Source organism: Camelus ferus, chromosome 6 (assembly GCF_009834535.1).
Source record: "Camelus ferus isolate YT-003-E chromosome 6, BCGSAC_Cfer_1.0, whole genome shotgun sequence".
Taxonomy (NCBI): domain Eukaryota; kingdom Metazoa; phylum Chordata; class Mammalia; order Artiodactyla; family Camelidae; genus Camelus; species Camelus ferus.
The window spans coordinates 72944105-72970666 of NC_045701.1; the positions used below are offsets into that span (position 1 = coordinate 72944105).

Sequence of the window (26562 nt, forward strand, 5' to 3'; positions counted from 1 at the left end):
TTTCTGTGATAGCCATTAGGAGGGATGATGGTGTGTAATAGCTCATTTCCTAAGCTTTATGGTAATGTGGCAGAGCAAAGACCGGAGAACTGAAAGAGGACCAGGTCCCACATGCTCTGGAGCCCTTTTAAATGAAAAGCCTGCAAAGCATTGTTTTTTCTCTGCTGCAACTTCCTTAGGATGATTTTGTATTTTAGCACAGATGCTGATTATTGAATGAATGATGTGCAAATGGGCTTGGATGCATCAGGAGTGAGTGAGTGGAAAAGAATCTTGTTTGCAAGGAGCTGTCTGACAATCAAAATATTTACTTAAAGATAAGCTAATGACTGTTCCTTGCAAATGATGGCAGATCCATTATTGAAATGAGAGTCAGTTCTTTGGCTTGATACTATCCAAAGATAAATCTCAAACCTGAAATACTAGTGTGTGTGTTTGTGTGTGTGTGTATTACACTTTTCAGCAAATAAAATTAAATATGTATCAAATAACAAAGGTAGGAAAATCTCTCAACCTATTTTCTTGAAATATTTTACCTGAATTTTAGTGTGTTACTATAATCAGTTGCTACTTGTTGCCGTTAAGAATTGCTAAATGGCTTTAAATTGCATTGAAAAAAACACATTCTCAAATTATTGGTGACCTCTCTGAACATGAACTTGATAATGTGTTTCATAGTCTAAGATAGCTATAGCAACCCGTGTGTTACAGTTGATGGGAGGACTGTGGAACTCAGTCAATGCTAACCATTTGCTTATCGTTTAAGTCTAGAGGAACTGGAGACGTTTTAAAATGTTATAGTCCTTTAAAACTGATGCATTACTTGGTTTCAAAATAGCCCCAAGGAAAAACGAGTGTATGTGAATTTGGGGAAGCTTTATAATCTTTCAGAATCTGATATTATATAGTATGTTCAGCCAGATTGTTATGTTCCAAAAGAATTTTGAGAAGTGCCAATAATATTTCAAGAAAAAAGTATAGAAAAAATAAATTCCCAAAACACAGGTTTAAAACAAAATTAAACAGGTTTTTTGACCTTAGGACTTCTCAGAGACTTGTTATAACAATGCAAATTATGAATCTCTAAGAAAGAAAATGTAGTTTTCAAAGTTACTCACATTTATTTGATGTGATATTCTTTTTTTTTAATTTACATTTTGAATGAGGATAGCTAGAATTAAAACTAGTTTTCAGTTGAAAAACTTTGGATAAGGTAATTCTACAGTCCCTTCTGAGACTAATATTACAAACCTTAACGTGTCTAAATTTTGAAAGAGGCTTTTTGGATTGCCTTCACTCAAGAATCCTTTTTAACTACATTTTCTATTTTGATTGGGAATAGTTTTTTGGATGAGTTAGTTTCAATAGAGAAATTACTGCTTCCTGGTAAAATGCATAACACAGATGTTAAAACAACTGCAGTTTTAAAGACACGAGTCTTGTTAAAGCACTCCCAGTTTGTGGGAGTTTACCTAAGTACTTTAATGGATATCCATGTACTGTGTGTAAACAACGCTTCTGATAACAGCCTTCTTAACTCTAGGAAGAGCTGATCTCAGCATAAAATGGGAAAATTACCAGGAACTTTATTTAAGTCTTATTTGCTTTGGAATTTGGAGCAGCTTAACAGTCACTGCGGTTATTTCTCCACTGTATAGCCAAGGTCATTCATCTTATCACTGACAGTCTGGCTATCAATGGCTTTTTTTTCTTCTAGACAGGGAACATGTTGGTTAAAGACATTCTTTCTGGTTAGAATCACTTGTATTTGGATTAGAAATCATTGGCTCAGCTAAGGATTTTTTGGCTCTCTTAGTGCAAGGCTAAGGACTTTGTCCCATCTATGTGCTGTCCATTCAGTATGAAGTGGCTGCCACTGATCCATCTGCAGTAGACCATTTCCCTGGGGCTGTTAATCTGGTTGTGGTGATGTAGTTTGTTGAGCTAGCCATGCTCTTCTTCATTTCCCCAAGTGACCAGTAATGGGCTTTTACAAATGCTTTGGCCAAAACTGTTATAGATAAGAGCCCCAGTTTTAAACTAATTGATCCATGTGGCAATTGAGCCTGGAACACCAAATATCTAGGTGTGGGTAATTCTAGTGCAGGGTGAGCACTGTGGAGTAGAAAGAGCACTGAGATAAATACCGGGAGTTCAGGGTGCTGGGGGAGAAAACATGGTAGACTAAAGCACTGATGTCAGTGCTTGACACTTCAGTTATATAACCTTGTTAAGCTTCATATCCTAATAAATGAAATGGGAACAATAATACTACCCACTTAACGGGGCTGCTGGGAGATCATTGAGATAATGTATGTAAAAGACTTATGCTAGAGCTTGGATCTAACATAGATAAACATTAGTTATCATAAACATTAACAGTAAGCATTAGTTGTCATCATCGTAAATACGTCTTGTTTGTATCACCATAGGTCTGGGAATTTTGAACAAATTAATCAATCTTTTTGACCTTCTAGTCTTTACCTGTAAAATGCCTACTTAGTAGGTTTGTTCTGAGTAATAATTGATATCATGCAAGTGAAAATGTTGTACAAATTAATATGGCACTTTACCATGTTAAGGAATTAGTAGTCCATGAGAATACAAGGGCCACAAAATCAGGGGCAGTATCTGTGTTGTTCACCAGGGTATATTCAGTGCCTGTAACAGTGCCTGCCTCAGAGAGGAAACGGCTCAGTAAATACTTACTGAATGGGTACTAGGAATCACTGAGCTAACAACTCTTAGCGGATTTCAGTACCACGGACAGCCCCAAGTTTCTCCATAGTACTTTAACACTTTCAGTAGATCTTTGGGCACCTCCATTGCAAAAGAGAACCATCACCTCTTCCTTTAGAGTGTCCCATAAAAAAAAAAAAAAAAAAGCCTGTTTGTTCTTTAAGTCTTCAATGGATATGCTTGCTCTTTTTGTGTGCATAAAGAGCTATGGGATTTCCTTATGTTACCTGATAAACTTATATGGGTCATAAAAAAAATTTAGCTAAGAGTTACTTTTTTAAAAAAGCTGATTTGCTTCCCCAAATCTTAGAAGCATGTAATTTCAGAGTTTAAAGGGAACTTAAAATTCCTTTAGTCCATCCTACTGTAATTTTTTGGGTGACAAAACATAGGCTGAGAGAGCATAAGTGATGTGTTTGTTGCTACACTGATAGTTCATAGTGTTGTTGGGGTTAGACCCAGACCTTCTGACTCCCATGCTATTTTATTTTCCCTCCCACCAAGTTGCCTCTAACATACAACCAAGTTGTTGTAGTCATCTTTGCTGCATGAGTGGCATTTGTTATAGATTATCCACAGGCTGCTGAGATCATTATCAATAATGCTGTGTAAGAAGGATTCTGGAGATATCAGAATGTGAACATTCTAAGCAAGGTTGTCTCTTAAATTACTGATGCAACTGATGAGAATTGATGTAACCCCAGCTTTTGAAGTTGTCAGTAAATTGCTCTGACTTTCAGGATTTTATAATGCTTTGTACCACTTACGGATTTGCCCTGTAGACTGCTTTGTCTTGATTGAAGTAAGATGGTGACACTAGTTGACTTAAAAAAAGCTTTTACACCATTGTTTTTTTCTTTCTACTGTTCCCATGTTGACATTTATGACAGAGTGGATGCCTGTGAGGAAATCCACTTGGGACTAATTTTGAAACTGTTACTTAACAATTTTTCCACTTTCTTTCTTTAATAATAGTTTAGTAATTTTATCTGCATTTTTTTAACTAAAAAGGAAAATTTATTTCTGATCAAGTAAGAATATATTTGTCTTCAAGCCAGTATCATTCCTTTGTTTTCTTTTAAAATTAAAGTTTCTCTTTCAGTATTAGCCATGTGTCTGATGGGTTCAGTTTAGTACCCTTCCTCTAGGCAACTTTGGGGGTTGATCAGTGCATGAAATCAGCTCTTAAGTTGTTGCAAAATTGCCTTCCTTCAGACTGTTTTGATCACAAGGGCTCTCAAGTGTCAAAGTCATTTGGAGAACTAGATAGATAAAATGCATGAGCACTAAGTTTTTTTTTCCAGGATAGAATAAATAAATGTGTTTTCTACTATGTGCTCAGCTTTGATAGTGATTTTTAAAAAGGCAAAAAGAAAGGCATGATATTAAATATTTACAAGAGTGATTTAGTTGTATTATCTTGTGCTCTGTATCTCTGTTTAAGTGAAATCAGCTACTGTTGATATAAATGCCATTAAACCAGTGGTCGTGTGAAGGTCACCACCTAGGCAAGGTTAAAGTAATTTGTGGAGAATAATGAAAATTTTGTCAACTTTCCAGATCCCTTCCTGTTTTTGTCGGCTTCCCTCCAAAAATTATAGGAAAAAAAATACATTTGAGGATTCAGTTTCACTTCTCTTTTGCAGCCTTTATGTCCTTTCTGGCCAACCTGCTAGCTGGAAGTCTTTTGTGCTTTTTTTGTTTCATCCATTTAGTAGACAGAGATAGGCCTGTTCTCCCTAGAGATGAGTGGTTGCATTTCTGTTTACTGGCTCTTCTGTTGGCCCTTGCTTGGCAGTTTGTTTTAAAGGTGAGGATCAGTGCCTCTTCTTTCTTGGAAATGGTTTACCTTGTCTGAAATGATCTGTACATTTCTCTACCAATTCTTCTACCTAAAGCAAAGATTTTTTTTTCTACTTTATTTCTCATATCACTTTAAAGAAATCTCTGAATGATTGCATGGCATTAACCCCATTTACACCCACAATAAAACAGAAGTCCAGGGTTACAAAACTAGTCACAGAACTACAGTTGACCCTAGAACACATGGGTTTGACCTGGGCAGGTCCACTTATACTTGGACATTTTTCAGTAGTAAATACTTTAGTACTATAAGATCCATGGCTGGTTGAATCCATGTTTGGGGAACAGAGGACACAGAAAAACCACATTTATGGAGAGCTGACTGTAAGTTGTACATGGATTTTTGACAGCACAAATGGTTGTGCCCTTCACCCCTGTATTGTTTAAGGGTCAACTGTAGTAGCAGAACCAAGATGAACTTAGTTTTGCCTGAATCCAAAGCCTAAGCTGATTTTACGTCCCATACCATCACTTCAATTAATTTTATTGAACCTCAATTTTCTCTTCTGTAAAATGGGGATGATTATACATTATAGTGCATTTTTAATAATGTAATATAAATATTACATATAGTGTATTATGAATAATACATTATTTTACTTTTGGTAAAATTGAGAAGCAAATGAACTATGTTAAATGCATAACAAGAGGTCTGGCTCTAGCTACAATTTTAATAAGTAATATATTCCTTCCACTCTTGACAGTAATAATAAAGTAAAATTGAATTTAACTTTAAGGAATTTAATTATAAGGAATACACGAATAAACATCACTCTTTGTTTTTAAGCTGCTCACAATATAAAAGGAAAGCATCTATATAATGAATTATAAAAGTGATGCTTATTTTTTTCTCTTGTCTTGGGCTTTGTCTATACCAAATGGTGCTTAAAATGTGAGAGCCTTTTTCTGAGGGTAGGTAGTTTTCTGTGAGGTTGAGATATTATACTGACATTGCAGTGGCAGCTACTCATGGCTGTTTCCCTACTAGTGTGTGTTTACTTCATCCTAAAGTCCAGAGAGTGGGTTGGGAATAGAATAAAACAGAGAGGTACAGGGAAGTAAAGGTGTGTATTAGGGTAGGCTAACTGTTATAACAAACAATTCCCAAATCCCAGTGGCTTATACTAACAAACGTGTCTCACTCATACAATAGTTCATTGCAAATTAGTGGATGGTGCAGAAGGGATCTCTGCTCCACACAGTCATTCAGACACCTAGTCACCTTCCATTCTATGGTATGTCATTTTCTAGAACCTTGTCTTTCACTGCATTCAACTGGCAGATGGAGAGAGATGGAGAAAAAGAGAGACAAAGAGAGAAACTTGAAGAATTTTTTTAAAGGGTCAAGCCTAGGAGTAGTGTGTGCCACTTACTATTGGCCAGAACTCAATCATATGATCCCATCTAATTGCAAAAGAGGTTGGGGAATGTAATTTAGCTGTGTGCCCAGGACGAAAGGGAAAGGAGTTTGGTGGATACAGTGGCAGTCTCTGCCCCCGTGGGTGACTTGTGTTCTATTCTTACATCATCTGTGTCTTGCCTTTTTAACCTTCTTCAGTTTACCTTTAGTTCAAACAAATGAACAAACAAAGAAATAAACAAAATGCCTCCATGGTTTCTATGAGTTAGAGGATCCTTGCCCAGTCGTTTTTCCCTAATATACATATGTATGATTTTCATTTTAAATAAAACCTTACAAAGTTACAGTAATGTTTCTCAATTCATAAGAGTCACTCAAGGAACTTGTGAAACTAAAGACTCAGTTCTTGCCTTAGGACCACAGAATCTGCAGGTTTAAGTCATTCTTACGATCAGGGAACTTTGAGACACACTTACTGAATCCCAAGGAATATAGCAAACCAAAAAGGAAGCACGTAAGACTTTACTAGAAGTATTTTGTTGTGTTTTATGTAGTTTGAAAGAAGCTTCACATTTAGCTTATAAACCTAAGTTTTTACACGTGATTTTTGTTGTAATTTTTGTTTTAAGGGATTTAACCATGATCTTGCATCCATAAACCAAAATCTAGAAGTGTGGTTGAAATCTTAGCCTGAGTTGATAGTGGGGCCAAATGTCTGATTCACAGGATATTACTTTATTCTGATCACTGGATAGGAACATCTCAGCCTGTTTTTCCCCCTCTTTATCACCTAACAAGGGATACCCTTGATTAAGAGAACTCTCTTGTTACATTAAGACAATAAATAGGAGTCCATGTTTGATAGACCTTATTTTTTGTGACTGACTCTTGCATAGTTAAGTGATGACAACCCATTTTAGCTTTTAGATTTGTATTATCTTATTCTATGTGTAGGAAACATAAAAACCATGATATTATGAAATGCACCCCTCTCCTGTAAATCTGTGCTTTTATTCCTCATAGAGAGCTGTTGGCTCCGTTGTGCTTCTAGAATGGATGTCAGAGTGCAGATAATTCTGGGCTTGTGATTTTTTTCTTTCTCCTATTTTATCTTCCTCTTTTTGTGTCTTTGTGTGCAAGTCTATGATTACTATTGAGTTTTTTTTCCTAAATGCCAGCAATTATCTCACAGGTGGAGGGATTAGGAAAGAGCTGAGAGAATTGCACTGGGATTAGAATAAGGCTCCCCTCTCCCACCACCTGCTTTAAATATAGTGAAGGAAGGAGTGGAGACATGGAGGGGGTAGGCAGAACTGGGGGGAGGGGTGGATCATTTGCTTCTGATATTTAAATCCCGAGAGGGAGGGAGGAAGAAACTCCGGATAAAAGAACGCAGAATTGAAAACCTCAGCTGGTCTGCGTTTATTGTCTCAGAGGGCTGGGGACGCGGGAAGGCAGGGCAGCCACTTTTCTGTGCCTCTGTGAATTGTTTAACCAGCCTCTTCATCTGGGAGGTGTTTTGTTTTTGTTTTTTTTTTTTTTTTTTTGGAGGGGGGTCTGACAATTTATTTTGGGGGAAGAAGGGAGTCAAAAGGGTCTAATATATGCCTGGACCAAGAGAACTTTGGTGAGATCTTATCTTTCTTCCCAGCAGGGAATGATTTATTTACCTGATACGTCAGTTAGGATGCTTTCAGCTGCAAATAACAGAACTTTCAGCTCAACTGCCTTAAACAACAAAGGGAATTTATGGGCTCAGTCCTTGAAAAGTCTAGTAACTCAAACAACATGACCAAGACCTAGTGTCTCACTTTACCCATTTTTCAGCTTTGCTTTCTTGGTGTTGGATTCATTCTTGGCAGGCTGCCTCCCCCGGGATCCTGACATGGCTGACGGTCATTCCCAGGGCAATTTGCTTTTTGGGTCATGAAAATAAAGAAGAGTAACTCTTCTCCAGCAATTCAACAAAACTCCTGGAGTAATTGGACTAATTGAGTCACATGTTTATCTCTGAACCAACCGCTGTGATCAGAGAGACGGCTTTTGCTGGTGTCTTAGGCCAGACTCATGCTCAATTCCAGAACTAAGGGGGAAGAGTTAGCTTTTCCTGCAGCACATGGGATTCAGTGGGGGAGGCTGGATATTCAACCCAAAACCTGGGGAGTAGGGAAATGGATATCAGGTAATAGAAGCCAACTGCACCTGAATGGAAGAATTTCAAAATCGAAGGCCAAACCCAACTAAATCCTTAATCAAAAATCAGGAAACTGGGTGTGTATCTTTCACTCTCACCATCTGGGCTGTCAAGTGGTCCTTCTTCACGAGGAGGGGAGTCAACCGGGGAGGGAAGTATATGTGCACCAGCAGAGGTTCCATTTGGAAGCAGAGAGCTGGGAAGGGATGGCCACTGGTATCTGGCATCTGTGTAATCAGGACGTCAGCATCTTGGGATATTAGTTCATTGGTGTGAAAAGAGGCAGGGGAAATGTCCACAGGGATGGAGTGAAAGCCAGGCCCAACTTGCTTCAGGTGAAACTGCTCTGATGGCGTCTCCTCCTCCCGCCTTGATCTCAGGCCTCCGCTTAGGTTTCCTGAGGTGGGTTGGTATTGATGGATAGCTGGGTGAGGCAGCCCTCTGGCCTCAGGTGTGTTTTTCCGGGAGTGGCTCTCAGTGACTGTCTCTTTCTCAAACGCCTCTCCTCGTTCACAGAGTCTTTCTTTTTAGCTGCTGCTTAATCAGCTGCTGCCCCTTGGCACAGTGACCTCATTCTTAGCCACAGGTTCGTCTAGGCTTTTGAGGTGGTGCTTCTCCAGCGTCACTGTCGATGTTAGCTCCACCTTGACCTGCGGCCACTACTCTCATCTCCTGCCTTCCACTCCCATGTCGCCAGGGCCTTTGGCCAGGGTGGCTGGCAAAACAGAGTGAGTCTTGAGGTGCAGCAGCTGGAAGGATGTGGTCTCCAAACCACGCTCCACCAGGGCAAAGCCCCCTCTTTAATGGGCGGCTGTGCCTAGCAACAACATGGCATTTGACCCTTCTCAAGCTGCTCTCTAGGCCAGTGCTTCTAACAATTTAATGTGCATATGCATCACCTGGACATCTTGTTAAAATGCAGGTTCTAACTGGGGGGGGACAGGGGGTCAGGGTGGAGCCTGAGATGCTGCATTTCTAACAAACTACCAGGAAATGCCCAGGATGTTATTATATGTGGGCCATGCTCTGGAGGAGCAAGTCTTTAAGGCCACCACCTTGAATGGTCCTGCAAATGAGACCATCTGGTTCTTTAATAAGTCTGGATGCAAAGGAGGAGAGCCAGCACTCCTTTGAAAGTGGGTGGGAAAGCTGGGACTCAGATTCTTTGGAATCATTTGTTACCTTTAGGCAGCTGAGCAGGTGCCTAGTGGAACTTAAGTGTTCTCATCCTCCTTGGATGACAGAGGTGGACTGAAAATCTTGGCCTCTGTCTCCATGTCTGATGGTATATGATGACACTGGCTCATCTCCCAGGAACCTGGGGAACATTCACCCATGGCATTTGTGATCAGTATACAAGTGCTGCTTCATCAGCCCCATAAGGAGAGAGACATGGGGGACAGCCTATAACTTGGTCTCCAACAGACTCGACTTCATGCTCTTAAAACAAACAAACAAACAAACCTGTGTCTTTAACAAATCACCTCCTAGACTCATTTCTGGGAGTCCGTACAACTCACAAACTCCCATTCTATGCTGATTGTAATTATCAAGAGGTAAGAACATCAAATGTGTCCCAGGCACAAGTCCTACCCTCTTCCCCAAATTCCCAAGAGTTTCCCCTTGCACACAGTGGTTGCTGTGGGTCTGGGAGGCCCACGGCGGTGATGGCAGTATGCATTCTTGCCCATGGGGAGCTGAGGCTGCAGCCCTGCACACAGGCTGTCCTCTGGGTATGAATTCAATCAAATGTGTTCCACAAATGCGGTGCTGATCTGGCCCTGCCTATGTTCTGTTGAACCTTATTTGATCTCAGTCTCCCTGTTTCTGTATAATCCCCCAGTAGGAATCAGATCTAAACAAAAACATAAAGGAGAAAATGTTTAAGAAATATAATCTGACGATCTAACAAAGCAGGATATTTAACTGTCTGGTTGACTCCATTGTTTTATTTGGACTAGAGGGAGGAGAGAAAAAGCTTGGGACGGCTGCCGGAGGAACAAAAGTGAATTAGGAGGCTCTTATTTCAAACTGGTTGCCTGTGCCTATGTTAGCTAATGGATTTATGACAGAGCCTGGCGCCGATTTGCAGCTGGCAGTGGCCTGGGTTCAGGGGTTTACCTGGTGTCTTCAGAGATGCTGCATAAACAGCTGTAAGTAGAGTTAGGTATTCAGTCCGCTTTGGGAAAGCTTATAGTGGGGGGTCTTCGGGCTTCCCCAAGGACTAATCCAGTGGCAGGAGAGTCAGAGAAAACACACACCACTTGGGAGGGGGAGCCCTCCCCAGGATTTTGTTATTATAGTTACAAATGGAAGTGTTTGAAACTTAAACCTGAATTTAGGCAGTAGGAGGAGAAGCATGGATGGAAATGAATTATTTATTCCATCACTGGGGTCCCAGAAGCGTGGAGTGGGTGTTAATCTCCTTCGCACAGGAGCCTCTGAGCGGGCTTGAGGTCGTCTGTGTGAGATCTGACCTTATCTGCTCCTGGCCAGACTCCTCGGCTTCGATTAATTTGCCTTGAGAATAATCCAAATAAGACCCTTTACCTTGCTCTTCCTAAAATGTGAATATTTACCTAGCGTGTGGTCAGAGCAGCCAAAAGTGCTTGCGTCTGTGATTTCTTTTAATCCCACAATTTCCCAGTACGTCTGAAGGGAGGGGAGAAGCAGGCGAGAGCTGACTCACACCGTTGGTCTGCTAGGTGGCAGGGACATGGTATGGGTTTCCCTGCAGCATGCTCCAGCCCCTGAACCCGCACAGGCATCCAGGGAGGGAGTTTCTCCGGCTCCCATTTCACTGATGCAGGTTTAAAGAGATTCAGCATCTCACCTAAAACCAACCAGCTCTGAATTATCCTTGCTGGGATTCCAGTCCAAGCTCTAGTCCTACCCTTACCTTGCATTCTTTCCACTGCCCCAAGATATCAGATAAAATGAAAACACTTAAAGATGTTCCCCAGGCTAGGAAGAGATAAGCAAAGAGTTCAGGGGGTTACAACTACCAGTAAAGACAGAACAAAGCTTATTCCCCGTAATTCACAGCCCCCTGTCCTCTTTCTTTCTAGGTTCATAAATATTTGTATGTGTAAATTCTATTTTCCTTTCTTTCTTTTTCTGTCCCCTGCTCTTTAGTGAGCACAATAAGTTTTATTAAAAGTTCCCCTCAAGGCTCTTTGTTAGATTTAGCTTATTCTTGCTGAAACATTTCCGAGACAGTTGCTTTCAGCAAGGCACGGCAGATCTAGGTGCTTTGTATGTTTCTGTCTTCAGTCATCAAGGCAGCATCTGTGGTTTCATGATGGAGAGAGATGGTGGGGCATACTTCTTCCCTCCATGGTTGCCACGTTTCAAGGTCCCTGAGCCAGTGTAGACAGAGGTGTGCATTTGACGGTGCTTTGTGCCTTCATGGTTTCCATGGACTTCAGAGTATTGTTTGTTCCCCTTCTAAGTCCATTTGTTGAGTGTCTGTCCTGGGTGTCGGAGATTTGAAAATCATGTTAGTTGACAACCAGGAGTTGCCTACCTGAGGGGTACCTGAGCACAGATGAGGGAGGGCGCTGAAGGCATATCAGGCGGGGACTTCCGGTACACACTTTCTGCTTTTGACTGTTCACCTGCTTCTTTGCACTGAAGACCAAATTCCTGTTTCCTCCATACTTCTCATTCCTTTCTACCACACTACCTCAATCCACAGAGCAATCTTGCTGTTCTTTTTAATTGGCTTCTGAATTTCACTATAATACAAACTAAAAACTTCATTGGGTCCCCTACAGGTTATTAGGGGCTGGGTATGTAGCATGAATAAGACAGACTTGGCCCTTGCTTCTGAGTGCTTATGGTTTGGGGGGAAGACAGCTGTCAAGTGTGTAATTGCAGGAGCTGTGGATGTTAGGGAAAAAGCATCCCAGAGTGAGTGCCCTGGGGAAGTGGAGTGGGGGTTGCCCTCCCTGGCATCTGGAGAGGAGTGATCACCTCTACTAGATTTCAGCTCTGTTTGAACACACATCTCTCACATCCTCCCCCTTGCCCTGGCTGCTGTGTGATAATGCACTCCAGAGCCTTGTGCTCCAACAGCCGTACTGCGTCATGTTGTGTAGCCTTATTAAATTTCTCTTTGTTCTCTGATTGTCTCCGTCATCTTGCCCGCCTTGATATACTATCTTTTGTAGGACTGCAGACAAATAGACTCTGTTCTCCATATGTCACTCTCCCAATGAGGCACTTTTAATGCCCGCACCACCCCACCCCTCTTACCCATAAGGATAATGTCCAAGCTCCTCAGCCTGGCATTCAGTATGCCGCAGGTTTGGCCTAACCTCAACTCCCATCCCATTTATGAAACCCTTTGCCAGAAACAGGCCCTGCTAACTCGGGACCCTCCCATATCCCAGATGCAGTCTTATCTCTGGGCCCTGCTCGCTCTGCTCCCCTTATCTTTGGTACCTTCTCCCTAGTTCTAGCCATCTGTTGGAGTTTAATTCAAATGTCACTTCCTCTGGCACGCTTTCCTTGGCCATCTCAGCTCTTCAGAATGCCATAATGCGTTCTAGTACCACTCACTGGCCACTTACCCTATGTTGTCCCTGACTATAGTTTCTCTCTCTCTCTTCATGTCTCCCCAACCAGTCTGTCAACTCTTGGAGGCGAGGTGCCTCCTTTTCTATTCCTGGTGATGTAACCACCATGATGCCTCTACAGATAGGTGCTTGATGGTTACAGGATGGTAGGTTGGCTGTATCTAATTAACTAGTATTGCACAGAGTTTCTTACAGTTCCAGGCATAAATACATAACCAGAGGAAGGGGGATAGACAGAAAAAAATTAAACATGAGTTTAAAGTTTTTCTATCTTCCCAAATTTCAACCTACAAACATAATCAATGTCGTACTTTCAATTTTGTGGAGGATGAGGTAGGGTGGCTTTGGGGATACAGACATTGAGAGTGTGGGGTAAGAGAGGAGTACAACAGAGGGAAGTGAGTTGGAAAGGAATGAAGGGAGCCTGAATCCAGGAGCCCTGAGTGTGGACTGAGGGGCCTGGGACTAAAGACTTGACTGCGTTTCCCATGATGTAGCCTGGATAGGTCACCCTGAAGCCTTGTCTGTTGAAGGTAATTAGGACCCTGCCTTGCCTCCTTCTGGGCTGTGGGGAGATCAAATGTAAGCAATTTGTAAACTGTAAGGTGCACTGTGAATGGAAAGGAGTGTTGTTACTATAAACGGCATCGTCATCATTTATCGTCTGAATCCTCCCAAAGCCACACTGTGGCAGGGGGTGGATTGATGGATAGGTCTTTGTGACAGGAGGGGAGAGACCAGACTGGAAGGAGCCTGTGGTCAGATCCTGCGGGCCCCTGCAGTTGTGCAAATGTTCTCATGGCAGGGAAGTGCTCCCTGAGGCCTGTGAAGGTGAAGAAGGGTAAGGTGTGTGTGCCCTGACCTTGTCAGTGACAGGTCCAAGTGGGAGGCCAGCCCTAACCTAAGGGTGTAGGTTACCATGGTTACAGTAGGGGGGTCATGGGGTGTCAGTATGAGCATCAGAACTAGCAGAAGACCTAGGTTGTGGTCCCCACTCTGCACTTGTCAGCTGTGAATACTACATTCTAGAAAGGTTGTGTTATCTTATCAAACACCAGAGACCAAGTGCTTTATGGCCATGGTCTCACTTCATCCCTGTGGCAGCACTATGAGCTGGATACTACTGTTATTTTCCTGCTGTGGGTGAGGGAACAGGTTCGGGGATTTTAATAACAGACCAGCTCAAGAGAACCAACTAGTGAGAAACAGGAGCTGGGATTGGAACTCAGCCTCTGCCCATCCTGAGCTCCTAACCACTATGCTCTGCTGCGTTCAGCCTCTCAGAATATCAATCTCCTCATCTGTACCTTGGGGATAATGATATCTGCCCCACTCACTGCATGAGGATCTGGTGAGCGACTGGATATGGAAGGACTGTGTATACTACAGGGTGTATGATGTGTACGAATATTCACTGAGCACCTGCTACATGCCTGGCATTGCTTTGGGTGCTGGGATAGAGGATACAGTGGGATAGGACAGCCATGGCGTCTGCTCACTCTGAGGGACATTCTGGTCATAATCTGTTAATAGAGGGAGCTGTCAGGAGGTGGGAAGGGAAGGAAGAAATGGAGCCATCTAAGAACAACTGTGTTTTCAGGGAGAAAAACGTCATACGAATGGGCAGCCATCACCCTTTAAGTCCACCTTCATTTCCAAGAATAAATAACAAAACCAAATTAAGAGATTAAGCGATGAGGGATATTTATAAAGACAGTTAAATGGAGAAAAGCAAAGAGTGAATCTGTAAAAGAACAAATCATGTCGGGACATTTTGATCAGTATGAAAAAGCAAATTGCAGTTCTAGAAGGTGAGAAGTATGCAGTGGATGTAATATATCTAGATTTTAGTAAAATCAGTTGAAGGAGAAATAGCCTGAAATCTCGCCTGAGAAATTAATTCACATTGGCCAGGGTGGAAGCTCTGCCACTCAGAGTGAGAACTGGCTGGGAGATGGGAGCGAAGGGTGTGATGACAAATGACCATAGCTCTCAGGGTAGGATGGGGTCAGGTGAGAAGACCCAACTTAGCCATCATCACTTAATGATCTGGAAGAACGACTAAGCTCCTGGTAATGACGTTCCTACATGATGTTAAATTGGGAGGTGCCATCGTGATGGCTTGTGGAAGGAAGCACAGAGTAAGAGGATGGCAGTCAAGGTCAGGAGGCCACAGCCGCGCAGGCAGGAAAAATGGGGGAGGATGAAGGCAAGGACAAATGGAGGGAGTTTCCTTGAGGAAGATCTGCAAACATTAAAAAAAAATTATATATCTAGTAACATCAGGGCAGGAATGAGAGCTACAGATCTTAAGCTTTCCAAGGATTTATGCTTCCATGATTTAAGCTGCACATGAGGAGTGACCTGGAGGTATGTCTGGGGAGCAGGAAGGCACCTGGGCCATGGTGGGTATTTTAACAGCCACCATCCTGCCAAGTTGAGTCCCTTCCTCCCGCTTTAATGTGATGGTCTTAGAGGCAGAACTACTGACTTTCATCAGAGTGTCATTACCTACTCGAGAGCAGGTGTTCTCGTGTCAGTGTGCACATTTGTATCCTGGCTCTATCACTTAATCTGTAAAATGGGAAAATTGTGGTACTTACTTTAGGAGTTTTATGAGGACCAGATAAATGAAATGGACTAGAACCATGCCTGCTGTGTGGTAAATGCTTGATAAAAACTACCTGTTGTTACCAATTGCTGTTTTCATTATCATCATCACCCAGAGTGCAAGGTCTGTACCTGTGGTGGAACATACCAACTTAGCAGATAATGGCTTCTTCTGGTTAAAGTGTGGGAAGAGGCATCCAGAGAACATGATTTGAAAACTACTGACAAAAACTACTAAAAAGAGCATAAGATCAGGGATCCAGATTTTTTTTTCCCCCAAGCTCTGCTATAGGTGACCTTGAATGAGTCACTTTACCTCTTTGCTCCTGCTTTCATATCTACAAACACCTGGGGATGAACTTGATGATCTTTGAGACCCCCTCTAGCTCAAAAAGTTCATACGTCTATACAAAAATATGAAGTGAGTTGGGCTTTGTATTGTTTAAGTTGTCGGCTTTGAAACATATTTTCTAACGCACCCTGCAGACCTATTCTATTCTCTACCAGCAATTGCTGCCCATGGGTAAGTTGACTGACTCATACACTTTTAGCACTGAAAGCCCTGCATCCTAGGAATGCCCCCTTAGTCCTTGGCAAGGGTCAGCCTGCCCATGGGATAGGTGCCAGACTGTAGGAGTGTTGCATGGCAGTCCAAGTACACATCTGCAGGGACTGAGTGGTTCTACGGAGCTCATGGGAGGCTATCCAACATTTTTCAGGGGGAGTTGTCTTAGTCAGTTGGGGCTGCTATCATAAAATACCACAGATTGGGTGCTTAAACAATAGAAATTTATTTCTCACATTCTGAAGGCTAGGAAGTCCAAGATCAAGGCACAGATCAGTTTGGTTCCTGGTGAGGGCTCTCTTCCTGGCTTGCAGATGGCTTCCTTCTTGCTGTGTCCTTCCATGGTGGAGAGTGAGATGATTTTTCTTGTCTCCTTGTATAGAGGCTCCATCCTTATGAACTAACTTCCTTTCAAAGGCCCTGCATCGAAATGCCCTCACATTGGGGTTAGGGCCTCAACATATGATTTTGGGGGGGACACATTCAGTCCACAGCAGGGGTGGGCTGACCAAAGTTGTGTTATTGGGGGAAGTGTTGCAGTGGAGGTGCCAAAGGGTTCTTATGCCTACTCCTCATTTCTACATTGACCCAGTTCCCCTTAATGCTTTTACTCAGGGCCGCTGGGCTGCTTCCAGCCTTGACATCTGTGCTGACAGGAGAGGAGTAAGTCTTCAAAGGGCACCAGGCTCAGCACATGTGAGGCTCCTCCGTGGAAAGAGTAAATTGAAAGGAGGCGTTGGTCTTGTTCCCCAGAGCTCTACCTAGAATAACATGTGCACTTTTGGATTCTTCAGGGACCAGAAAGTGACAGATTGAAGGGTGCTGTGAGGGAGTCATCCAAATGATTGACAAGGTAGAGGAAGTAATTGATAAGAAGGAAAAAATAAAGAACAAAAGACTATGCATCCTGGCAGGGTGCACGTGTGTGCATGCAGGGCAAGAGACGGGAACTAGGACACGAAGGAGGAGAGAGCAGCGTGAGGCAAGGCATTCCCAGAGGCATGTGGATGGAGGCAGAACCGCCCCAGAGTTACACTTTTCACATTTTACACTTAGTTAGCATCTACGTGCTCTGTGCCATGATCCGTCCTAGGTGTGAGGAGCACACAGAGATGATACCGTCCTGTCTTAGTTCTGGTAGAGGAGACAGGCAGTATGTGTACTTGTGAAAAGCAGGGGTTTACTTACTAGCTGTGTTGCCTTGGGCAAGTTATAAAGCCTTTCTGTGCCTCAGTTTCCTTATCTGTAGAATGAGTATAACAATAGTAACTGCCTATTAAGATGTGAGCATTACATCAATTATAAATCTAAAGTACTTAGAAGAATGCCTGGCACGTGATCCATGTTATTGGGGTTTTTTTGTATATGTATTTTTATTGAAGTATAGTCAGTTTACAATATTGTGTAACTATATATATGAATATAGTTCCCTGTGCTGTGTAGTATGGACTTGTTTATCTATTTTATATGTATTAGTTAGTATTTGCAAATCTCAAACTCCCAATTTATCCCTTCCCATCCCCTTTTCCCGCTGGTAACCTTAAGTTTGTTTTCTATGTCTGTGAGCCTGTTTCTGTTTTGTAAATAAATTTGTCTTTTTTGTTTTATTTTAGATTCCACATTTAAGTGATATCATATGGTATTTTTCTTTCTCTTTCTGGCTTACTTCACTTAGAATGACATTCTCCAGGTCCATCCATGTTGCTGCAAATGGCATTATTTTATTCTTTCTTATGGCTGAGCAGTATTCCATCGTATAACTATACCACAACTTCTTTATCCATTCATCTGTCAGTGGACATTTAGGTTGTTTCCATGTCTTGGCTATTGTAAATAGTGCTGTTGTGAACACTGGGGTGCATGTGTCTTTTTGAATTAGGGTTCCCTCTGGATATATGCCCAGGAGTGGGATTGCTGGATCATATGGTAAGTCTATTTTTAGTCTTTTCTGGGATCTCCATACTGTTTTCCATAGTGGCTGGACAAACTACATTCCCACCAACAGTGTAGGAAGGTTCCCTTTTCTCCACACCCTCTCCAGCATGTTGTTGTTATTATTATTAAATGAACTAATGCATTCCAAGTGCTCAGTACAAGACTTGACAGGTAGTAATTACTCAATAAATGTTAGCTATTATTATTATTATCATCAGTAGTAATATATTAAAATGAAGCACAGCAGAGCTATGTTTAATGTACAAAGGCAACACAGCCAAGGCAAAGCCAGGTAAGGGGGAACGATTAAGAAGATCATGGAAAGCTTCTGTCAACCTAAAAGGTGATATTTGAATGGAGGGGAAAGAATCTGCCTGCTGGGGGAAAAGGGAATCCTAGATGAAGCAAACAACAAGAACAAGTGCTCCGTGTCTGAGGTCAGCCTGGAAAGGCTGGCTAGAGCTCCCCTTGGCTTCTTAGGAGCCTTGCATAGCAACCCCTGCTGCACTTACTGATTAATGCAGCTGCTAACAGGAGATGCTGCTTATCCTGCTTACTTTATTACTTACAGTTCAAATCCCATGTTTGAACTCAACTCATTACCCTATTGTTCTTCAGCTACAAGGGACTGGTTGTTTTGGTTGGTAGATTCATTGATTGATTCAATGATTTATTTATTTAGCAAGTATTCATGGCATGCCTATTATAGGCATTTTTCACTCTTGTAGGTATTGGGCAGAGAGCAGGGAGCCAAGAAACTGCTGCTCTCATGAGCTTCCGTTCTAGTGGAGGAGGCAGGCAGCAAAAGAAAAAAATACATATATCAGGTGGTAACTGCTGTGATGGAAAAGAACAGAGCAGGATGTAAGGACAGTAGTGAGAGGGAAAAGGTTGTACTGTTTTAAATAGAGTGGCTAGAGAAGGTGGAGACCTGGATGGAGTGTGAATGATGTGAAGGACAAGCCATGTGGATGTGTGAGGAAAGAGTGTTGAAGGTGAGGGATCAGGATGTACAAAGGCCCTGAGGCAGGTCCGTTGCTCTTGTGTTTGAAGAATGTCAAGGATGCCAGTCAGGCTGGAGCGAAATGAGTGAGAGGAGGGCAGTAAGTGATGATACCAAAGAGGAAGCAGGGTGTATCCATCAGGGTTCAACCAGAGAAGCAGAACTACTAGGAGACGGAGAAAATATATAGAGATATATTTGGGTTTGTTGCAGGAAATAACATCATAGAATGGGGGTGTGTGATGCTGGGTAACTGTGTGAGCTGTTGTTTCTGTGTCTGAAGTTGAGGCTGAGGTTCACTAAGCAAGTATTCAGGAAGGGAAGATGGGTGTAAAGTAGGGGTTTGGGAGGAATTAAGGGTGGGCTGGACCTCAGCACGAGCTCCTGTGTCAATTCTGGTTACCGCTGGTGTTAGTGGTTCGGATATCCTGTAAAACTTGGGCCTCTTTTATAAACCTGAAAACACATACTTGGCCCAGGACCAGGAGTTGGAGACATTGAAGGAGAATCCCGGGGAGGGTGGAGCAGTTGCAGGTCCAGCACTGCTTCTCGTGAATGATGCAAATCTGCAGATGAGCTGTGTATGAGCTGCAGACATGGAACTATACAAGAAAGGGAATTCTGGGAAACGTAGTTCAGTCTAGCCAACTTTCTCAGCCTAGCCGAGACTCTCTTGACTGTTCGCCTAATAGACAATGACTCTCTAGCTAAAGCTCTTTCTCAGGGTGAGGTCCCTTTGGTTTTCCAGCAGTTACCCAAGCACCCAGATGGTAACTAATAGGGAGGAGATTTGATTCATGCTCCCGGGGGAGGACGACTTTAGTTGCATCAATCATCATTAACCCCAGCATCATATTCAGCTATTTGATGCAACAGAATGTGATTGATGTAATTATTCTACGAAATAGAAATTAAAAAAATAAATAAACAGAAACTTGGCTCTGGGGGATTAAAAATAAAATTAATCCAAATGTGGAGACAACTATCCAGCTCAATTTGATCACTCATTTGTTTAGTCATTTAGTCCCCAAATATCTGTGGTCAGCATAGGCACATTAATGGGCTAAGTTTGGAGGTGATGTATAAATCCTATAAGCATTGATTAAACTTTCCTTGTGCTAAACACCAGGGATAGAGAGATGGATCTTAATTCAGGAATTTTCCAGATACGTAATTTTAATCCAGTGAAAGTAGAAGCCTGCTGCCAGCAGGAAGGTGTAAGTCTCTCTGGGCAAAGCAGAAAGGCTTTGAAACAGCGTAACATCTTACCTGTGTGCGAGATGATGTCCTCACTCTCAGACTGCTTATGGTGCAGCTGGGGAGCAGACGTGTATACAAGGCTACCTTGTAACTGCAAACCTGGGCTACAGAGGATGCCCAGCAGGAATTGGGGAGGGGTTGGGGAAAGTTTCCACCACCTGGGCCGGTACCAGTTTTGAAAATTGGAGATCTTTTTATGCTTATCCCAGAAGCTGCTCTGTTCCCAGAGGCTTGTCTTTTCACAGGAAATGTCCTCCTCAAAAATAGTATATTTGGCAGAGGTCTATATTCTCCAGTCAGCTTTGCCTTTGTCTACGGTGTGTTAAAATAAGAGAGCCTCTGATTCAGAGGGGCTATAAAAATAATATAGTAATTACAAAGATCGCTTTCGTGACTCACTTTGCTCTAAATCGTGGCACTCTACACGGAACCCTTCTCGGAGTCCAAATCCCACTTGCTGTTTATACTTCGAAAGTGCCAAGGGTTCCAAAATTTTAAGGTTGAATCACTCAGGGATGTAAAGTCTTGGGGAAGGGCTGGGTGCTGGGATGACAGTTTTCAATGTTTGTATATGTCTCTTTAAAATAGCAAGAAATCAGTTGGCTGATTGGTCATGATTACGTCACACGTAATGCTTGATCAGAGAGTACTTCGTTTTGGATTTGTATCTATTTTTTTCCCTCCTGCTCCTGTCTAATTGCCCTCTCCGGAATGGAAGCTTCTAGTGCCTTTGGCTTCATTAATGGCTTTCATTTTCATTAAGAGCTTTGCACTAATGGATTGTTATAAAATGCACAGTTGTTCCTTGCAGTCACCGCCAAATGACTCTCATTCTACTGACAATTTTGAGTATCAGGCCAAAGAGAAGGAGGGGAGTTGGGGGTCAGGGGCAGTGGGAATGAGTGAGAACTTTCTAAACAGAAGATCTACCTACTTCTGTCCCTGACACTCTTTAGGGAAGCTGGGATCAGCCCCTGGAATTCCATGAGTGCTTTCTATCCACTCTCTTTGAAATGCATCTTTGTTGACAAAACGGAGTGAAGGAAGAGACTAGGAAACCCGTTTTTGTCATAATCTTTTGGAATTTGAGGGTTGTTGGGAATAGACTTGCAGAGGCCTCACAGGAAGGAACACTGATAATGATAAGGTTTCATCCACTTTGCTCCAAATACACATCGGTTATTATTGTTGTTATGAGCATCTAAACAATGGGTGCTCGTTGAATTTTGCTTGGTGTCCTGGCCCAGATGCAATGGAAGGCCCAGCATTGACAAATATTTGTAGAATTTGATTTCTTGGCGAAGTAGGCTGGTCTCTGTACGCCTGGTATCACAGCTAAATAGACAATATTTTCAAATCTTAGAGCTTTAAGTAAGCTTGGGGAGAATTCATTCAGCCTCCTCTCCCATTTCCAGGAAGCTGAGAGAGATGAAGTCACTGGTAAGTGTAACTGGATGTTTGCTGGGTCGCCTCTGACACTAGGAGGTTTGGTGTAGCTTCAAAGCAGCTCCCAGAATGTGGCCTAATGATAATTACTCTAGATTCCTACCCCTATCCTCTTTCCTGTTCTCTCTTTCTGATCCTTTCTTCTCCAAAACACCAAGAAAATTCTTCCTCTTATTCCACGTAGAATGAGCCTGCCCAGTTTTAGGTGGCCCTGGTAAACTCTTCCTCCCCTCCATCCTCTTTCCCAAACAAATTTAAATCTTTCTCAGGCAACTTCCAGTGAACAAGATTTTCTCCATCGTGTTACATTAATCTCCGAGCTGGTCTGAAACGCAGGTTTTTAATTTTCAAATCTCTGCTCTTCCCACAGCATAATTTATCTCCTCTAAATAAGATATTCTATGCGAGTAAAGCCGTCACCACATGATGATATACTTGTGTTTTGTTTGAATTTGTCACATCTGTTGCCCTTCACAGGAGGAAGCAAATATCAGCCAACATTTTAATGGGCTGATACCTAAAATCAAGGCTTAAATTATTTGCATTAACTAATTATTAAAATCTTTGCAATTGGATATTTTTATCATGTCATTAATATAGATGTTAGTATTATCTAATTAACATATTTGCAAAGGGAATGATAACATATACCCGTTTGCTAGCAGTTCTTCTTTCTTCACTGAGTACATACCCATTTCCGCTTATTAAATAAAAGATATTGGTAAATTTCCTAACATTTTTCCAGCTTTATGCTCTCATATAGTTTAAACACTGGAGCCAGCATCTGTTTGCTTTGGTGTTTGAGCATGCAAATGCTAACGGGTCAGGGCTCTGGCTCCTATATTTTATGCAAGGTATTTGGCTCCGCATGAGCCAATAATGTCAAATAATAACTACAAGGATTTACAAAGCCCAGTTTGAGAAAGGTCACCAAAATATATAAGTTGACTTTGAGAGTGAATACTACAGGCTTGGAGTGTGGATGATTAAATCTTAAACCTTCACTAAATTGGGAAAAATCTGGCTGGATGTGAGATTTTAAACAAACACCCAGGGATGAGCAGCCTCCTTTTCCCATGATCCTCTTAAACTTACTTCCCAGTTCAGCTACTGGGTACAGTTTTTAAAAGTACTATTCTTAAAAAAAAAAAAAAAAAAAGAACAAAAGTTAGACCTTGCCAGTATTTAAAACACGTATGGTGGGATGGAAGAGAGATACATGGCGTGAAAAGACAGATTTGAAAACGTTCCGAGGTCCCCGGATGCAAAGCATCCAGGCAGTAGAGAGAGCAGGCTACATGTGTTACCCTCAATCCCAGCTACGAAAGAGGCAGGGTGCTTACCAAATCTTTGAGAAAGCTTTATTCCCAGAAAGGACCAATTATAGTTGAATGCAATCTAGAAATCTGTACTTGAACGCTACTTCCTGGAACAGGTAATGCAGAGTTCCAGGATTTGTGGACTGAGGAGGAAGTGCTGTTTGCTTCCTGGGAATGGCTGGTACTTAAAGGGCGATGATTGTCATGCATGATTGGAGAGCGTGCAGAGGATGAGCTGTTATCGTATGATGTATCTCAGTGCGAGTGCTGGATTACTCCACGTAAAATTAATTTTATCTTGAGATCAGAACTTCAATGTGGTGCCCATTCATCAGTACACAGAACTACAGGCTACCTTAAAACAAGGGTCACTTCATGATTACCAGTGAGGCCTATCAGAAGGAAAAGCATCAAACCGTAGCTGAGTGTTAACTATTTCTGGAGCTTGTTCTTGAGAAATGATCATGACCTCTGGAGCTAAGCCAACCTGAAGTCAGAACCCTGACTCTATCCTTATCAGCTGTGTGACTTGGTAAGTCACTTAACCTCTCTGAGCCTTAGTTTCCTTTTCTAGATTGGGAGTAATAAAGAAGAAAACAGCACGGTGTTTTAGAAGTAAATGAGTTAGTGTGTGGAAAGGAGGTAGCTGAATACCTGGCACAAGGCAGGCCCTCAATAAATGTTTTTCCTTTTTTTCTCTTCAATTCCTTCCTTCCCCTCACACCCACTCTTTTCTATATCAGGCCCCTATACTATGCCACATTTTCTCAGAGATGTGCGCTCAGTTTGCTGTCACACTGCCCCTTCCATGGATCTGGCTGACAACGGCTTTCAGTGTCATCTAACCCAAGCATAATACCTCTAACCTTTTAGAGGCAACGCTGGAGGATTGAAAACTTATTGTGACCTAAAGGAATGAATCTCTAATGGTGAACTTTTTGTTTTCTGGCTTGCTGGTATGGGAGTCAATTTTGTCCAGAGCCAGTCCTATCTTGGTATCGTAAGTTTTACATTTCTGACCACTTTTTACCCTTTCTTCATGTGGCCTTTGTTGATAGATACCCATTAAGCCAACTTGGCTTTGAAACAGAGGGCTCCCCAGGACTGTTTTAATAAGAAGTAAAAATGACTTACAGTTACCGTGCCAGTGCCTGTGTGCCAATGAGACTGTGCACAGCTTCATTAGTAAGTCCACTATGCTGGGCCTTTCCAGAAGTTGTGTTTTTTGATTTGGTCCCTGGATAAATTTGCAAGTACTAATCTAGTTGTTGCTGGAGAGCAAACAAGTGTAAGGCAGGACAATTTTTCCTAGATTGTTAGGCATTAGATTGGCAGGGTCTGGGACCCTGGTAAGTTCTATTGGCCTGGAGGGAGGCTGGTCATCCAGGTGCAAAGGGAAGGAATTGTTGGGGAGCCTGTGGTAGGGTAGGCCCATGAAGTCAGTGCGTGGAAGGATATGCACTGACTTCCAAGTCCAAATTCAACAGAGATTTACCGAGTTCCTACTGTGGTCAGGGCACCACTGTAAACATTCGGGATGTGTCAGACAGTAAGACCAACAGAAGCATGCCTGCCTGTTGTGGATCTTACATCCTAATGGGGGGAGGGCGGGGTGAGTACACTAGATCAGCAAAAGGTGGGTTAGGAGTGTGTGTGAGGAATGGAACACAATTTTTATATGAGGTAGTGAGAGAGACATCACTGGGAATGCAACATTTGGATGAAAACTACACAGAGTTGAATATACAGATCAGGAGTTGGTGTGGAGCGTGGTGCAGGTAGAAGAAATAACTTGGCAAATGCTCTGAGGGGAAAGCCTTCCCGGCATGTTTAGGAACAGCTAGGAGGCGAGTGTGCCTGAAGCAGAGTAAACAAGAGGAAGAGAAATAGAAGGCGGGTCAGGGGTACAGGTGGGGGCGTATCTTCTAGAGACAGGGGACCCCTGTGGAGGCTCCCAGGTGAGGGTGAGGGTGGTTTGGGCCAGGGTGGCAGCAAGGGGTAGGATGGGCTTATTTGGAAGGTAAAGCCAGCAGGATTTGCTGTTAGATTAAATGTGGGGTGTGAGAAGATAGGGTCAGGGATGACTCCAAGGCATTTGTCCTGAGTAACAGGGAGGAAGGCATTGCCCTTGATGGAGACGGGGAGACTGGGCTGGGGGAGAAGACAATTTAAGGAGAAAAAGCCAGAGTTTAGTTGAATCATTTTAAGTCTGAGATGCCAAAATCTGGATCCGACCTCCAAGGGGACATGTCGAGGAGGCAGTTGGGTTTGAGGTTGAAGTTCAGGGAAGAGGCTGGGCTGGAGATGTAACTAAGAGTCATCAGCTCACAGATGGCAGTTAAGGCCAAGGCACTTTCCAGAATCACTACCTTTTAGTGAGATTGTCGTGCCTTTGATAGAACTCATACTCCCCCAGGATGGGGGTTTGGGTGTATTCTTCTGCTGTAGCTGACTTCTACTTTGACCACCTATCTGAGGCTTACGTCTGATTGGATTCAGGTGCCTTTGGAGTGGAGGGTTGGTCTGCTCCCCAAGGAGGATTAAAAATGATCCATCCACTGAGATGTTCGGAAGAACAGGCTAGAACTTCTGTTTATCTTTGATCTTGTCTTAAATGTTTTCTCTGTGTGTGTTTTATGATATGCTTACTATGTGGTTATCATATATAAAAGAAGCTTACATTTCCTGAGAATGTGTGTTTTAAAACTTCTAACAAACAAGGTGGGAGATTAAAGAAGTTTCCAGACCACTGGCTGTTTCTTTGTCCCTGTTGGAGTGAGACAGACACACAGCTTGCTTATTGTAGAAAAGATCCTTTTTAAGGAAATATTCAGGTTCCGCCAATACTTGTTGAAGCACCTACTAGGGCCACCAGAGCAATGGGTTTTCACCTTTACATCCTGAGAGCAACCCTAGGAGTTTGAATCAAAGAATCACTCCCCATGAAGGAACAGGAGTGGGAAGGCGAGCTGACAGTGGGCACAGGGTGGGAGCCTTCTCAGAACCCCCACCAGCCCACGAGATAGCCCTTGCTCAGATAAACAGGGGAGATGTCCTTCCAGGCTCTCACCTCAAGAACCACTGTTTTCTAGACCATCATCTCCCCCATAGAACTCCTGGTTTGACATAACTCAATTTTTTTTCTCTTCAAATTCCTTTTGGGTTTCAGAAAACACTCTCATCTCGAGCCTATGCTTGAAATGATAGAAATCATCTGGCAACGTCAAGTGGTGGCCAGCGTCTCCCCCGGGGAGGGAAAAAGGCTGTTGCATTTTAAAAATCGTTTTCTCTCTCTTTTAGGCTTTCTTAGAAAAGCCTCAAGTTTCACCCATTGTCTGTGGTCCTCAGGCACTTTGTCATCTCTTTTCAGTTATCTTCACGTGTTGATATCTTATTTCTCAATCTAGACTGTAAAAACCTTGAGGGTCAAAACTCTGCCCAGGTCCTTTAAGCTCTCTCTCCATCAGTCTTACCTTTTAGTGTCCTGCACCTTGTGGGTGTTGAATAAGGACTCATTGACTGATTTCTATATCGTTGGTTCAAAAGCCTCAACCATAAAATAAATGAAAGCGTTAATTAAAGAGTTCATACTCAGCCTGCTGCCCTCCCTCTGTCCTCACCCCCAGTAGTTTGCTAAGTAGAAAGGGGGAGTGTTGCACGAGGCTCTTGGGGTCTACTGAGGCCTCTG

The 26562-nt window shown here is 42.6% G+C and overlaps 1 protein-coding gene across 1 annotated transcript in view; it reads left to right on the plus strand.

The window, feature by feature from the left end:
- The window catches only part of NRXN3 (neurexin 3), a 1622198-nt gene that overhangs the window by 273864 nt on the left and 1321772 nt on the right, over nucleotides 1-26562 (plus strand). The gene's annotated exons all lie outside the window — the stretch shown is intronic.